This window comes from Amblyomma mixtum, chromosome 10 (genome assembly GCF_055824585.1).
Source record: "Amblyomma mixtum isolate Tamu chromosome 10, ASM5582458v1, whole genome shotgun sequence".
Taxonomy (NCBI): domain Eukaryota; kingdom Metazoa; phylum Arthropoda; class Arachnida; order Ixodida; family Ixodidae; genus Amblyomma; species Amblyomma mixtum.
In genome coordinates this window covers 99,585,244-99,602,408 of record NC_143021.1, presented here as the reverse complement: position 1 = coordinate 99,602,408, position 17,165 = coordinate 99,585,244, and positions in this window count along the sequence as shown.

Sequence of the window (17,165 nt, the reverse complement as noted above, 5' to 3'; positions counted from 1 at the left end):
AGCTGAACTGGAAGCTACTTGGTACCTAAATCCTATCAGTTGGCGTGTTTGGAGGCGATAAACAAGAATGCATCTTTAGAAGGGTTCAGCTGACTTTGCGAAGGAGGCAATATAACAGATACTACGAAATCGACCCTCTAGAAACGCCGACTATCTGTGAACAGGATCTCCCAAGCCCAGACGAAAGTATCTTGGAAGAGTTAGACAACCTTAGCTGCAGTTTAGGCGAAGACCTGGACAAGCTAGAATACCTCTCTATTATCTTTTTTGATGGGATCGGACCATTGCTGGGGAGCGGTGACAGGCCAAATTCGTCGTCTGAAAGGCAGCCTGACCGCATCAGTGATGATGTTCGGTGGTGGTAAAATAATTTAATGAATATGTTTAGGAGGTTGTAGCGGTGTTTGGAGCTCTCAGTCCGGAACCCCATTGGCGTAGGCTGCTGTCCGGGCTGTTTCGATGAGTTCCTTTTGACTCATTTCGTCCGAGCTGGTCAGTGCTGCCTCCCACCCCTCCTGCGTTGGCCGGTTGTTAACAGTGATCGCCTGATTTCGTTGGCAGGCACATGCCATATTGTACAGGTCCGCCTTCTCCCCGCTGAATTTGCATTGTGAGTCAAATGACTCCGAGCCTATTGCGTGTATTCTTCGTGGTTTGTTGCAAGTGTTGGTCTGCAGCTTTCGGAGGTGGTGTTCATCCCCTTTGTCTAGTGTCTTAGCCGGCAGAAGGCAGACCCTACGGGATCAACTTAAGTGATGAAGTATGTCGGTGTAAGTTAGCAGTGGGGTAGGAGGTTCCACGGCATCCGTACTGGGTGCCCGGGGGAGCAATTCTCGGGCTGAGGCATGTGCGCTTTCGTTCCCTGGGATGCCCTGATGACCTGGTGTCCATATTAAGTGTTTTTGTGTGGGTTGGTAGCCACGGGTGCAGCTATCTTGCAGGATTTTAGCTGCTAGCGGCGCGGCCTTGCCCCTGAGGTAATTGCAGTACGCTGTCTATGAATCCTTGAGAATGTATTCTGAGCTAGAGTGTGTTCCAGCTAGGGCAATTGCCACTCCTTCCGCAGCCAGTATGTCCTGGCTAGCCAGTACTAGTCCGTCCACTGTTTTAGTTTTGTGCACTACCGCGACGGCCGTCATTCCCTGCTCGGGACCCGCAGCATCAGATCGGCGGTGCAGGAAAATGCAGTTCGTGTTCACCGGTACTGAGTTGCGCCGAGGCAATCTTTCTGCGAGCCACAGTAGAGGGAAATTGCACAGTGGTTCCCAAGCAGTTCTGGGAGCTAGAGAGCTTGGGAATTATCGACACACCGGCAGAAAGCCCAAGCGAGAACAAGTGATACGAAGGTTTGAGACCAGCATCACTGCACGCAATGGCAGGTGTAAAGTTGGCCCACCATGGAAGCAAGCGGGAAGCTAGCTGCAAACGAAGATATTGCACAACGAAGGTTAGATAACCTACGAAAGAAACTACACAGAAACACAGAGCTCATGCGAAAATACGATCAAGCAATCGGCTGTGTCATGACAGTGCAATGGCTGAGAAAGTCGGCCATGAAACACGAATGGAAGAACCACCGGAGATGTATTATATGCCGCATCAAATTGTTGGTACATGCGATAACGCAACCACCAAACTCCGAGTCGTGTTGGACGCTTTCTCTCATGAAGGGATCTCAAAGTAGCTGAACGATAACCTTGATCACACCGTAAAACAGCGCGCTTACACGGGACGAAGAAAGAAGACACGCACACACAGCGTGTGTGTGCGTGCCTTCTTTCTTCGTCCCGTGTAAGCGCGCTGTTTTACGGTGTGATCATGTACCAACTGGCCCGGCAACTATCCTTAATGCAGATAACCTTGAAAGTGGCGCTAACCTGAATCCAGATCTCGCCACCGTCCTCCTGAACTTCAGCGCACGGCCAGTAGTGTTGGCGGCGGATGTAGAGAAGGCCATTCTCCAAATCAAAGTCAGGGAAGAGGATCGCGACGCTCTGCGGTTTTTCACGTATAAAAGGTCTCCACAGCGGAATCAACGAGTCTCATAGGTGGAAACGTGGCACATGACAAGGGTGACGTTCGGAACGATATCAGGCCCATTCCTATGGCCGGCTACATTGCAACACCACTACAGAATGGAGGAAAGCGCACACCCAGTAGCAGCCAAGACGCTGAAGAATTCGGTGCACGTTGATGACTTCTTGACAGGAGCAGCCAGCGAAGATGAAGCCAAGCGCTTAAACAAAAGCTTACCTCATATACGATAAGGCTGGCATGAAGCTTCACAAAGGGACCTCCAATAATAAGGCACTAAGGGAAATATTCGAAGAAAATGGAAACGGTGAAAGATCGCTCGAAAGGTTGCCGGGATGCTCAAGGTGCTTGGCATAACGTGAAAACCCGAAGGCGTTATCCTGTACTTCTCTCCAGACCATGTTGTTCGGTTAGCCGAACGCAGAAAGGACACGTTTCGTTCTCCAAACAACAGCCCGGCTGCATGACCCCCTCGACTTCTTATCGCCATTCGTCGTGACAGCCAAGATACTATTTCAGGAGAACTGGAAACGCAACGTTCGTGGGGACGTGGCCCTGCGGGATGAATTTCTGTCGAAATGAACCAACCTGTGTCGCGAGCTGGCTGCGCTGAAAAAAAAAATTGAAGATCCAAGGTTCGACGGCAACTTATTGCGTGGAGGTGGTACCCATCGAGAATTGCAGATTTTCGCCGATGCCAGCAGTGCAACATACGGATCCATGGTATTCCTGTGCATGACCGATGGCCATGTAGTGATGACGACAAAATTGTTGCTCGCCACAAATCACTTTACCCCGCTGAAGACGGTCACTCTGGCAAAAGTAGAACTGATGGCTTGCCTGATCGCCTCGAGACTATCCAAGTACGTACGAACTTCCGTCGAGATCGAGTTTTCGAAGTTCATTTTTGGACCGATTCTATGATCGCTTTGTACCGGCTGAGAGGCAAAGCATGCCGATGGAAGTCATTCGTCAAGAATCGAGTGACAGAAATCCAAGGCAATCGCCAAGGCGCGAACCGGCATCACTGCCCTGGGAGACAAAATCCCGCCGACCTCATGACGCCAGGCATTGCCGCCCTCATCTCTTCTCGGCGCGATCTTGGTGGACGGGACCAAAAAGGTTGGCGCTAGGAACGACAGAGTGGTCCCCGGAAACGCGTAGTGAGTTTCCACATGACGATCTTGAGGAGAGAGAACTGAGAGCGGTGGTGTTGAACATCACCACAATGGCGGCTCCACATCCATTCGACGTATCAAGGTTCAGCTCGGCGTCAAGGTTGAATCAAACAACAGCCTGGATTCTGCGATTCGTCCATAACGTCCGTTCTACGGAAAAGCGATCGGGCCCCCTGACAGCAGACGAGGTAAAGAAGGCAAGAACGCATTGGTTGAAAGAATGAAGTGCAGCATTCCGCGTTTCTTGCCCAACTTCGTTGCGCAACCGACGTAACTATTGTCCCACCTAGCTCTTCTCTGCGGGAATTTGCAATTTTTATCGACCCAGACGAACTGCTGAGAATCAAAGGCGCTTTCGCTCGGCGAACATGACACCTGACGAAAAAATCCTCATCGTCCTGCCAAAAGACAATTGGTATTCCACTCTCCTGTCGATCGACGCACACCGACAAATGCTACACGCCGTAGCAAGGGACACACTCGTGCAACTGGGTGAGTGATACTGGGTCCTGCGTGGCAGAGAGCTCGTGAAAAAAGTTGTGCCTGCTTGTGCCACTGGTCGATGGTTCAGTGATCCGCCGCTAAGTGCACCGACGGGACCGCTACCAGAAGACCGGACAACACGAGGAGAGCCTTTCAAAGTGGTCGGTATAGACTTTGCGGGACCGCTATATGTAAAGGAGAGCAGTCGCATGTGCCAAGCTTATATAGTGCAGTTTACTTGTGCTGTCATGTGAGCTGTGCACCTCGAGATTGTCACTGAAATTTCGACAAGCAGCTTTCTGTTCGCGTTCCGAAGGCTTGTGTCGCGAAGGGGACTGTGCCGTACCATTTATTCGTACAACGCGCAGACCTTCAGGCGAGCAGCAAAGGAACTGACCGAACTGTAAAATACGCTGCTCCACCCAGATGTCGTGGACCATTTGGCACGTGCAGAAGTTGAGTGGAGCTTTATTGTTGAGCGGGCGCCATGGTGGGGTTATTTCTAAGAAAGGATGATGTGCTCATTGAAGATGGCATTAAGATAAGTGATCGGAAATAAATTCGTATACTCTGAACACTTAGCCACTATCCTTCGCGTTCTAAATTATCGGCCATTGACTTATGTGCACAACGAGGTCGGAGAGGGCGACCCGCTAACCCCATAAAGTTTTCACCTCAGGAGACGGCTAATGGCACTGCCGACGGCGGATGAGGAGCCGCCCGTTTCGGCCCCTGAGGTGCTTGGTTTGCTTTGGGCGGCAGAGAAAAATGGTCCTGAACAAATTCTGTGAGGTCTGAAGAGCGGAATACCTCGGTTAGTTAAGATCAGCTTACGCGACACACAAAGCGCAGTCTTTCTCGCCTAGTCGATCAGCTGGCGCTAGTTAGAGAATCCCTTCTGCCTGCTATGGAAGTTCAGGAGAGTGCAGAGGGTGTTCAACGGAAAGGAAAATCAGGTACGTTCTTGCAAGATAAGAGTGTGGCGGAGATCAGTTCTCCGAAGGCCGGTGCAGCTCCTTTTTTCACTGGAGTTGACAGAATTGTAGAATGCGCTCCCGCGCATTCTGGGGGTGAGTGTTGAAACGGGTGGTGGTAGCCGCACAGGGCGTTACCGCTTTACCTTGGGACCAGCAGGTGCCGGACGCGCCGGACTTCACCCACGACGTCCTCGGAGGGGATTGAATGCCCTTTCTGGGAGAAATTCGGGACGATCGTGGTGGGGACGCGGACGGGGTTGTCAGAGTTGTGTGGTTGACTTGCCGTGTTCGGTGAAGTAGTGTGCTACCTTTCTCCTCCATGCAATAAATGGTGGTCCGTGTGCTGTAGAAAAAGAATGTCTCTGGTGGCGAGTGAATAATAACGCCTATCAGATCACTCCGTTATTGCAGTAGCGGGGTTCTGGGCCAGGAAGGTGTTCAAACCCACAGGGCCTTGCCCTGCAGACTGGGGCGAACGCCGTCCGATCCTGGCATAACAGCATTCACCCGACGACAAAGGGCGATGACGTCCTCAATATCAGACATATAGGACTCGCCAGGTTGTTGCATAAGAGTAGGTTTGGTTTTTATGGGTTTAATCTCTCAAAACGACACAGGCTATGAGGTACGCCGTAGAGAAAAGCTCCGGAAATTTCGACCACCTGGGGTTATTTAACGTGCACTGACAATGCACAATACACAGGCCTCTAGAATTTCGCACCATTGAAATTTGACCGCCGCGCCCGGGATCGAACTCTCAACTTTCGGGTCAGCAGCCGAGCGCCATAACCCCTAAACCACCACGGCGGGTATGCATACGAGTAGGGAGCTTTTTAGCTCACTCACACCGACCAGAAGGCGTGCCGAAGACCTTGCGCAGTTGCTCTGCGAAAGTGTGCCAATCGCACATGGCGTCCTCGTGATTCAAGAATCACGCTTTTAAGGCGAAAGCCATTCATGACACATATTCGCGGCCAAGGTCAGTTCCGGTGTAACACGAAGGAGCTAAACACCGCAGCGGACACGGGACAGAGAAAGAAGACGACACAGGGCGGTGTCGTCTTCTGTGTCGTCTTCTTTCCCTGTCCTGTGTCCGCTGCGGTGTTTAGCTCCTTCATGTCTCAGCAACTGGCCTACACATCTACCCTCCTAAATCCGGTGTAACACTGTCTTCCACGAATAACGCGGCAACTAACCAGGATAGAAGAAAACAAATAGTAGCGTCAGCTAGAGGGGAAAAAACGACAAGTTTGATGACTGTAGAGTGATAGTTAATTATGTTATAGCCAATTATATCGAAAAAAACAAATGAAACAACAATGTGACGTCCGATCCACAGCAAGTCGTCACAGCATAATGAAAATTACCACAGAATGGCGGAAAAACGCAGGATTTCTGTAAAATTGGATTGAAAATGTGTAGTTAAGCGCAATTAGTTCTTAAGGTCAGCGAAATACCTATACTTTGTGTAGAAATGGCTCAACAACAATGAATAGTGGATGATGACGTCACATCAGACGAAAGGATATTCAAGGAATCTGATTCGCCGCCAAACAACAACGCCGGACGCGCTGCGCGTGCGCAGCGGGACGTCGTCGCTTCCTCTCGCCACGCTCTTCTCTGTCCTGAAATGTATACAAGAGCTGCAAATTCAAATTACTGCCATGAGTCGCAAACGGCTTTCGCCTTTCCGCACTTAAGACATATTTAAGTGCTTCCAAGAAATTTTTGCGACATCAGGCAAGTAGAACACGATGTGGAGCAACATCTGGGAGTCTTCCCAGGGGGTGAAAGCACGGACGTTGTCGTAATTATTAGAATTGTAAGAGGTGGCTCTGTGGTTATGGCGCTCGACTGCTGATTCGAAAGACGCCGGTTCGAGCCCAGCCACGGCGTTCGCAAGTTGATGGAGAGAAAAAGGTAGAGTCACATGTATTGTGCAATCTCAGTGCCCATTAAACAACCCCAGGTGGATGAAATATCCGGAGCCCTTCACTACGGCATACATGATAGCCGCAGTCGCTTCGGGGCATAAACCCCATGTGTCGAAACCAAACCTTAGCCACTCAACCGCGGCTTCGGGTACATATCCACATTAAAATGAGCCATCGCAAATTTTTTGTTGGAGCTGCTCTGCAACTTTTCTCATCACTTGTCATTCCTGCCCGTTTTTTTTTGTTCCCACAAATGTTAACATTATACAAAAAAGACAACCGAAAGAACTTAGCTGACTATGCATAAAAAGATTCGCAAACGGAAAAAACATATACTAAAACCTTCAGCAGTTCAGCTCACGACAATTTTCGGGGCATACATTCGCTACATAGCGCTAGAGGAACTGTCAAATTGGAAAAGTGGTCAAGAATATAGCCGCATGATGTACATATCTCTGCAAATATCTCAGTGATGTGTTCATGTGATGCAATCAATTGTAAGCGTGGCATAATGGAAGGTGCGAAAGGGACCATACGGAACAGAATATATGAGGAAGCGCCTTATGAACGCATTACGCAGGCATACAGGAGGCTAATTATTGACCCGCCAGCAACAAAGATCAAAGATACAAGCCCAAAGTCGAGAGGGTGTCACATTCTTCTACTAGCATGGACTTGATTAACTGAAAACTTTCAAAAAATGTGGAATCAATCTGTGCAGCATATTTATGTCGCGTTTCACGCAGTCACTCTCCTCAGCAATCATTGCAGGTGATTGGAAAGCTGGAGAGGGCGCTGCAGTCAAGATTTCAGGTAACAGAGACTCACCACAGAATCACCGCCCTATTAGAATAACTAGTGTGCCCGGCAAAATGCTGGAACATTTCGTTTGCTCAAAAATTATGAACATCTTGAACTCACATCATTTTTTTATTCTTTGTAAAGATGGTTTCGTAAGGGCCTCTCTTGCAAAAACCAGCTAGCGCTTTTTGTTCATGACCTGCACAGCAATCTTGACCGTAAGATACAGATCGACGCCATTTTTCTAGAATATGCGAAAGCTTTGGACAACGTTCCTCACCGCCGTCTACTACGAAAACCTGTGCAGCTGAACCTACATTCTAATGCTCTTAAATGCATTTAAGAATTCTTAAATAATCCTTCTCAGGCAGTCTGCTTTAACGGACACTTGTCTAAATTCCTCCTGGTTACCTGGGGCGTTCCGTAAAGGTCGGTCCTTGATGTCCTCCTATTTCTAGTATGTATTTCTGATTACCCTCACGTGTTTTCTCTAGAATTGAAACCTTCGCTAATGGTTGTGTCAATTATCACACCATTATCAACTGTCCTCATCACGCTCCTCGGAAAAATCTTAAGAGTGTACTAAATTGGTGCAATAATTGGCTCATGTCCCCCGCTTCTGAAATACAAAACAGTAAAAAATCCTGCTATGAAAAAATTTCACAAAAAGAAGGCCAAAAGCATTCTTATCCAACAACCAATGTTTCCCAATAAAATGCGTAAAAGCGGTTAAAGCTGGAATATGTTGCCCGACAGACGCTGCCTCTGCATCGGCAGAGGATCTTATAGTATCTACGGCATCAAGACTGCCAGAACCGAGGCCTACGTTAAGCTATTCAGCCCACAAGGGAAGCGAAAAGAGGGGCTCGTTATGACATGCCTGAAGGAAGCAAACAGTTGCCGAAAACGGCGAAACATAGTGGACCTTTCAAATGCTTTTCATTCTATTGTGTTGATGAATAGGAATTAAATATATAATTATTCTATCACCAAACGGTAATTGATTGGAACGCAAACGACAATGCACCATATGCTTGCGTTGGGATGCGAACCCATGCCTCAAATTTCTTTTTCAAGTATTTCACATTCAGATGTATACGTATACGCTGCGCGTAACTTAACCCTGAAACAATTCACACAGGGGGAGGAAGCGCGAGGAACTTCAGGTGCGGCTAACTGGACAAACATTCGCTTAAGCAGAAACTGTGCCTCCAGCCGCTATGATCTTAACTCAAGAAGTAATTGGCTCTAGCGGCTATACCTTATTCACTACTGCTGACGAAACAATCATTGTGCTTGCTCCGCAGAAGGGTTGGCAATTTGTGGGAACCGCTGATGCGCCTGTATGTAAATATAATTCTACTCACATCTTTCAGCACTTCGAGCACTTTAGCGTGCGTTCCCAGACACCCTGAGAGCGTGTGGGGGTAGAGGCCTCGGTCGCAAAGCGGATCGCCACGTCTCAGCGTAGCAGACTAAGCAAGAGAACAGCTACCAAGTGACGAGGGGTTTGGACGTTTGGTGCCCAGCTTTCATCGGCCGCAAGCCAGAGAATGCGTCGGAGCCAAAGGTTCACAAACAAAACATACTTTATACAGCAGCGAGATGATACAGAGGGTTTCACAAGCACTCGTACGAGCACATACAAAGTAATTGACAAAACAATGCAACTCGTGCAAAGTTACACTCGAGAGAGATTACAAAAACGAATTATTGCACCTAGAGTGCACTAACACAAGAGAGAGGCAAACAACCAAACAAAATTTGTTCACCGGCACTGCGACAGTCCGACGAACAGAGGTTCACAACGGTGCGTCCCGCAGACCGCCGCGCGCTGCCTCGTTAGACCGAAGCTGGGCGAGTGGTGTTGTCCCTGGTGTCGAGCGGGCGCGCTTCTCTGAAGCTTTTGAAGGCGCATCTCCTTGGGCCCATCACAGGCGCAAGAGCGCGAGCACAGCCATAGCTGGTCTGCGCATGGACCAGGCGCAAACGCGAGCTGGCACTGGCGCTTGGCAAATGAATGTCCATGTCACATATTCGCGCCTCGCTCGCACGGGCGCCAAAAGTGGCTCGCTGGTTTGCGGTCGGTGTAACCAATCAGAGAACGCATTCTCTCTCGGCGTCCGGTACGGCCCTTCGCACCGTTTTCTTAGCTGAGCTGAGTGCGAGTACCTGCGACAGGAGGTGCCAGGCCATCGAGTTGCCTATGTTTTCCTACGCTTGTCGCGGCGCGGCGCTGGGCGCGTAGGCGCTGCGCTCGTGCGCCTCGGATATGTCCATGGAGATGAGTCTTTATTAAACGGTGGGTCGGCCTGACAGACAGCAATCAACGCCCTTCATATATACGTAAGCTACGCATCTGTTCGTTCTTCGCTCCAAGACAGGAGCGCACATACACACAGTATCATCTGTGCAATTTCCTTCCTCTCTCGAGCCCGCCGTGAGTCCCCAATGGTCAGGCGCGAAGACTCGCTTCGATATGCTTCGAGATCATTCTTGTGTGCCACCGCCATCGCGGCGCGAGTGAAGGGGGATAGGGCGTCATTTAGCACTCTGAAGGCTGCGCCCTCTCCGTCATCATTGAGTAGAAACCACTCCAACATTATGGAAAAATCGACGAAATGCGCTCACGTAATTCCTTGGCGTCGCGCTGGCGAGGGATGGTGTAGAGGGCACCAATACACACAAGGCTAGGCGTTCTCCGAAGTTTCAGTAAATTTCAGGTTCTCCTCCCTCCTTGCGCCAGGGGCGCCCCCCCCCCCCCCCCAGAGATGGTTTAACTGTAAGACTGCAGCTTTTCTTCGCATCAGGGGTGCCCCATCAGCGACGGTTTTGCGACGGTTTTGCGATACAGGGATAAAGGGAGTACTTGAAGTTTATGTACAGAAATTTACATCCCAAACAAGTTTCGGGACTGGAGACAAATTAAACGGCCCAAAGAGAAAACAACAAAAGGCGGAACTGGTTAACACAAAGAGAGCCGTCTACTCGGCATAGAGGAAGATGCATAGCACCTGACCTTAACTCAGAACCCTTTTTCCGTAGAAGAACGGTAGATTGGGCTAGTTGGTGTTCCATGGCGAAAGTACATATAAACAGCGCTAAACGACAGGACTAGAAGAGGAGTAGACAAACACGGCGCTGAACTTACAACTGAATTTATTGGAAGGAAAAAATTTTCAATATATACATACAAAAACGCGCACACGTGCGCACAGTCAATACATCAAAGTGGAGATACAATCAACAAGCCACGTTGGTCACACGTGTTGTACCTGCCTTCAAGCTACCCTTTGTGCAGTAATGTCATTTCTTTCTTTGACAAAGCTAAAGAAGTATTGCTAACGCAACCTTTTGATTTTCTAGTGATATGAAATGCTTCGGCGACTTCTCTCGTAATCTTGTCAGTATGAAAAAATAGCAATTCTGTATCGTCAAAGAACGGCACGCATTTGCATACACTGCAATGACTTGACAAGTTAGTATCTTTTTTTTGCAACGAATTAGCATGCTCCATAAGCCTAACATTAATGCATCGGCCTGTCTGGCCTATGTAAGTGCGACCACATGATAATGGAATCTGGTAAACTACCCCCATCTTGCAATTAACGAACTTGTTCACATGGTTAACTTTGCAGACAGACTTACGTTTGGCACCTTCCTGCTTTCTCTGAACTGCTGCTCCTAACCTACCCAGTTTATTAGGAGCAGAAAAAACCACCCTCACGCCATACTTGGCCCCTACCCTTTTAAAACGATGTGACAACGCGTGCACATAAGGCATGACAACTGTTTTCTTCCCCTCAGCATTTTTTTTAGGCTGACCCGAACATTTCAGTGTTCTAAGAACCTTATCTGCACCAGCCACTAGTACGGAATCAGGGTACCCAGCCTCCCTACATCTCTGGGCTTGGACTGCAAGACTAGCAGACATTTGATGCATACAAGATTTTTTGACGGCCATACCAATACATCCTGTCACAATACCGAATTTCACAAGCTTGGAATGGAAAGACGCGTAATTAACAAGAGGCTTTTCACTCCTGGGAGCATATCGCCAGCATACATGGTTCGGCAAGAAGGACAAGCTCAGATCTAGGAACTGCAAGGCGTTCCTTTGAGGGATCTCATGCGTAAACCGCAGTCCGGACCCATGCTGTGAAAAAACATCAAGTACCTCAGACACACACTCAGTACCCAAAGACCTAACTAGAACCAGGAAGTCATCCACATACCGAAAAATTCTAATGCACTTTCCATTTAAGTCACTTTCTACTGCTCTGTCAACATAACTGAGAAAAATGCTGCTAAGAATTGGCGCAATTTTGGCTCCAATACACACTCCCGACTTTTGCTTAAAAACTTTACCTTCCCACGTTACATAGGTATTCTCTAGATAAAAGGATAAAAGTTCCAGGAAGGACCCAACGGAAATGCCACAATCATTTTGAAATACGCACTCATCGTTCTGTTCTGAGATGCAATTCTGAACACATTGCAAAAGTTGATTATGGGGAAGAGAATAAAATAAATCAACCACGTCTATGCTAAAACCAGAGCACGAAGCCGGGTTCTCATTCAAGAGAAAGTTCACAATTTCCTCCGAATTTGGAACAACAAACGGGTCAAGAACGGAGAGTGATGACAAATGCTTATTAAGGTATGACGAAACCTCTACTTGCCAAGTTTGACGCTCTGAGACTATTGCTCGAAACGGAACGTCCGGTTTATGCGTTTTAGCGGAAAAAAAGATTTCAAGCACAGAACACTCTGCAACCTTAACTTTATTTGCCAGACTTTGAAACCCAAAGCCTTTCAATAATGAAACGGCTTCAATAATGAAGCTCAGTTCCTAGATCTGAGCTTGTCCTTCTTGCCGAACCATGTATGCTGGCGATATGCTCCCAGGAGTGAAAAGCCTCTTGTTAATTACGCGTCTTTCCATTCCAAGCTTGTGAAATTCGGTATTGTGACAGGATGTATTGGTATGGCCGTCAAAAAATCTTGTATGCATCAAATGTCTGCTAGTCTTGCAGTCCAAGCCCAGAGATGTAGGGAGGCTGGGTACCCTGATTCCGTACTAGTGGCTGGTGCAGATAAGGTTCTTAGAACATTGAAATGTTCGGGTCAGCCTAAAGAAAATGCTGAGGAGAAGAAAACAGTTGTCATGCCTTATGTGCACGCGTTGTCACATCGTTTTAAAAGGGTAGGGGCCAAGTATGGCGTGAGGGTGGTTTTTTCTGCTCCTAATAAACTGGGTAGGTTAGGAGCAGCAGTTCAGAGAAAGCAGGAAGGTGCCAAACGTAAGTCTGTCTGCAAAGTTAACCATGTGAACAAGTTCGTTAATGGCAAGATGGGGGTAGTTTACCAGATTCCATTATCATGTGGTCGCACTTACATAGGCCAGACAGGCCGATGCATTAATGTTAGGCTTATGGAGCATGCTAATTCGTTGCAAAAAAAAGATACTAACTTGTCAAGTCATTGCAGTGTATGCAAATGCGTGCCGTTCTTTGACGATACAGAATTGTTATTTTTTCATACTGACAAGATTACGAGAGAAGTCGCCGAAGCATTTCATATCACTAGAAAATCAAAAGGTTGCGTTAGCAATACTTCTTTAGCTTTGTCAAAGAAAGAAATGACATTACTGCACAAAGGGTAGCTTGAAGGCAGGTGCAACACGTGTGACCAACGTGGCTTGTTGATTGTATCTCCACTTTGATGTATTGACTGTGCGCACGTGTGCGCGTTTTTGTATGTATATATTGAAAATTTTTTCCTTCCAATAAATTCAGTTGTAAGTTCAGCGCCGTGTTTGTCTACTCCTCTTCTAGTCCTGTCGTTTAGCGCTGTTTATATGTACTTTCGCCCTTTTTCCGGCTCCGGAGCCCGGTTTAAAAGACCTAAAGGCCCGGCCTAGATTCGGTAGCCTCCAATCACGTTGCGCTACTAACATGATTGGTTAATCAAAGGCATGTCCAGCCCTCCAGTTTCAAAAACGTCCTGGTCATCGATAGGTGCAAATCTCCGACTACGCGGCACACTTGAGGGCACGCTCTCTCTGGCGCCCAATACGAACCGCGTACTACATAAGGAGCATAGCCCTTGCCCCGTCCAACCATACCAGTACGGTCAGTCTTGCTACACTTGATTTTGAGACCTGTAGCACGGAACGTACTGTTCCTCGCGCCGACTTTCAATGTGAAAGCCACGCCCCTGCCTCAAGTACTTCGCCTCGCTTGGAGCCATTTGCCCCCTTCCTATACGGGCAAGCATTGAAGTTACCGCTCCCTGCATTATAGGCGCTCGTCGGTTTCGTGGCATCACATAACTCTGGGGATGCATGAGCTCTTTCGAAGTCATGTGACCCGAATTTGCCTTGTGGCAAGTTGCCACGCATTTCCCGGTCCTCAAATGAGCTGATCGGACACACATCGGGTGCCTTCTACAACTGCGCGGCGCTCTGCTCTGTCGACTCAACAGGCCCACCTCCGTTCTCTGCCTCGGATGGAAGGCTCTTACCAGCACTAACGCTACGAGGCACTTCCTGCCATTTGCCCGACACCGTCTGCCATTGCGGCACGTTAGATTTCCTCCTGACACTAGCTCCGTGTCGGAGGTCACAATCTCATTCATAGAGCCTGCAGGAATTATATTGCTGTCCTGCTTGTTATCGGACAACTTGGTCTCGACTGCCTCCGGATCATCAGAATTTGGCTGCTCTTTTTCGTTGCTAGCCGCCCGTGGTGGCGGAAAAACTGTGATACCTTCGCGCCCTTCAGGAATCTCGTTTTCACTTCCTGAACCTTTTTTGGCCTTTCCTAACGACGAGGCGTCCGCGCATGCCAGCTGGTTGTATACAGCCACCTAGCTGCTGTTTCCTTGACCTGAGCTTGACGAGCACTAGCTTATGCCTTCCAGCACAAGTGGCCTCTCCTTTCGGGACTCGGAGCAGTTCTCCCTGGCTAGTTCGCTAGCTCTCCTAGCCTCCTTGAGCTGAGTCAGCTCGAGCTCTTGCTGCTGGCGCTTTGCTTCTAACACCTTCAAATCCGGAGGTTTTTCCTCGCATAGCGGCGCCTTTGAACCATTTACTTCTGCGTTTGACCTGAAGGTACGCTAAGCGCGCCTTCGCTAATTCCACCTGGTACCTCACATCGAGTGTGGGTCACCACAGATACCCTCCATAGCGCCTTCTGTACCTGTCAGCTGTCCTACCGGCTGAACACAAGAACAAGGGACGTGAACAATGCGACGAAGGAAACTCACAGTTTCGATGCGTCGATCCGCATTGCCAGCTCTTTGGTGTCTGAGTCCACCGTCACTTTCACCGCACGCTGCGATGAGCTGTAGCACGCCGCTGGTCTTGTGCACGTTGAAGTCGCTTGCTTCGACACGTAGGTGACCGTCCAGTTTCCGTCTCGACGCGTTGCTTCCCTTGGCTGAATGCACTCACGCGTCGCTCGACTACTGCCGTGGCCCTTGTTGCCGTCCCTCCGCAAGTCCTTTCTCGAACGCTGATATGTTGCCTGGTCGTCGCCTTTTTTCCTGCCTTCAGTCGTCTTACTGCGCCGTCTTCCGATGGCCGCAGGATCCTGTCGACTGCGCCAGTAAATTTCAGGTTCTCTTTCCTTGCACCAGGGGTGCCCCACCAGACACGGTTTGTTTAACTGGAAGACTGAAGGTTTTCCGCGTACCAGGTGTGCCCCGTCAGAGATGGTGTTGCGATGAGTTATGATACACGGACAAAGGGAGTACTTGAAGTTTATGTACAGAAATTTACATCCCATACAAGTTTAGGCACTGGCGACAAATTAAACGGCAGAAAGAGAAAACAACAAAAGGCGGAACTGGCTACCACTAGGGGAGGCACCTACTTGGCATAGCCGAAGATGCATAGCACCTGACCTTAGCTCGGCACCCTTTTTCCGGCTCTGTAGCCCGGTTTTAAGGACCTAAAGGCCGGGCCCACATTCGGTGGCAGCCAATCATGTTGCGGTACTAACATGATTGGTTTATCAAGGGCATGTCCGTCCCTCCAGCTTCCGTAGGTCAGATCACCGTCTCCAGCGGAAAATAAAAGTAAAAACAAACACAAACACAAAGTCGTGCCAGCACGTGCCAGGCGAAGCAACCTTTCACTCGCAAAGATAAGAGAAAAACCAAATGCAAACACACAGTCGTGCCACCACGTGCGATCGGTTTCCTCCGATGACCCTCGACTTTGGCGTCGTCCCGGAATTAGGGATTATTGAGCTGAAACGGGCAGTTGCCGCTGTAACTGCCACTGCGAGCTTGGACGCGCTATCCATGGCTACTTAGCTTTCCCAAGGCTGTTAGCTATCCGGCGCCCCACCAACACCTGGTCAGTCGGGTCACCAAACTCAGGCCTTCGCTGTTCCCGGCTAGCCGCGCTGTCGCCAGCTTTTCGTCATTTTTATTGCCTCCCCCCCCCCCCCCTCGTCAACAGCGCCCTGACACCGTTCCGTCCGGCAGTGCTTAAACTCCGGAAGGCCTGCAACGTTTCGAACCAGACTTTCATCGCGAGTTTGTATTGCATACCTGGTGTCCGCCAAGACAAGGGGGCGAACAGCGTGCGGCGGCTCTCACCGCTCCCTGAATAGCCGGTGCGAATCGACCCCAAAGGGCGATGGACACTCGCCCGGCCCGGTGCCTTCGCGCGCAGTCGCATCGTTCCGAGAAAGGTGACACAAAGGTCAAGCGCACCGAGCCGCCCCCTCCCGCCGGGAGGAGGGCATTGAAGACGGCAGCGGCGGGCCGCAGACAAAGAATTAGCGATACTAATGACCCCGCACGCGCTACCGATCCCTTACAGTTGCCTTCTCCCCTTTTCTAGCTGCGCGCGCTGTCGAGATCGTTTTCGCACGGCGCTGTTGTTTTTTCATAAATGCGCCGCATTTTTTGACAATATCACATATATTAGCAAGGACACTGAAGGCCTTAGCGGAATAGTGGTTGCATTTCGCGTGTTTACGTAAGTACTAACAATTTTTTGCAATAATATACGATTGGAAGGTACATCGTGCATACATTAAATTGCGTGAACTCACTGTGCACATAATGATCCTTCTCAATTGAGTGAACAGTATGCGCGAAATGTCTGCAGATGTATTGCATGGATGATGCCCAAACTTATGGACTTAGAGTGTCAGGTGCGCCGTTTGCGATAAACTTAACAACTCTGGTCTGTCGACACGCAATATCTGTATTGTGTGGAATGCTGTAACCGAGACATAGTGTATTTTGACAAATATCCCTTTTATACTGAATGTACCGACAAGGATATATGTGTCAATAAAACCATGGAGGAATATGTTATCTGCTCTTCGTACATTAGGCGAGAGGCCCCGTTACTATGGTCGACTAGCAGCGCATCCAATTTTACCATGCCACAACAGCGAAAAAAACGGCGTAGAAAAACCCATGTAAAGCGCGGCGCACGGCCACGCGCAGAGCAGGCGGACAACTATACATCCGGCGACCTCCCTCAGCAGGCCCGATTTTTACATCTCCGTGCCTAAAGCAGATGCCTTGCCAGCAACTACCCCCGCCCACGTGTTTCGGGCGTCCGTTGCCAGATTTCGGCCTCCAACGGCTATGAACGCAAGTGAAAGAGGATTGGCGTAGCGTCAGTAATTCGTGGCTGCTGGGTGATATAGGAAGTTTCACCTCCTTGGTTGCAATGCCTTACATAACACACCCCTGGTTTCCCTTTTCTTGTCTGCTTACACATAAGA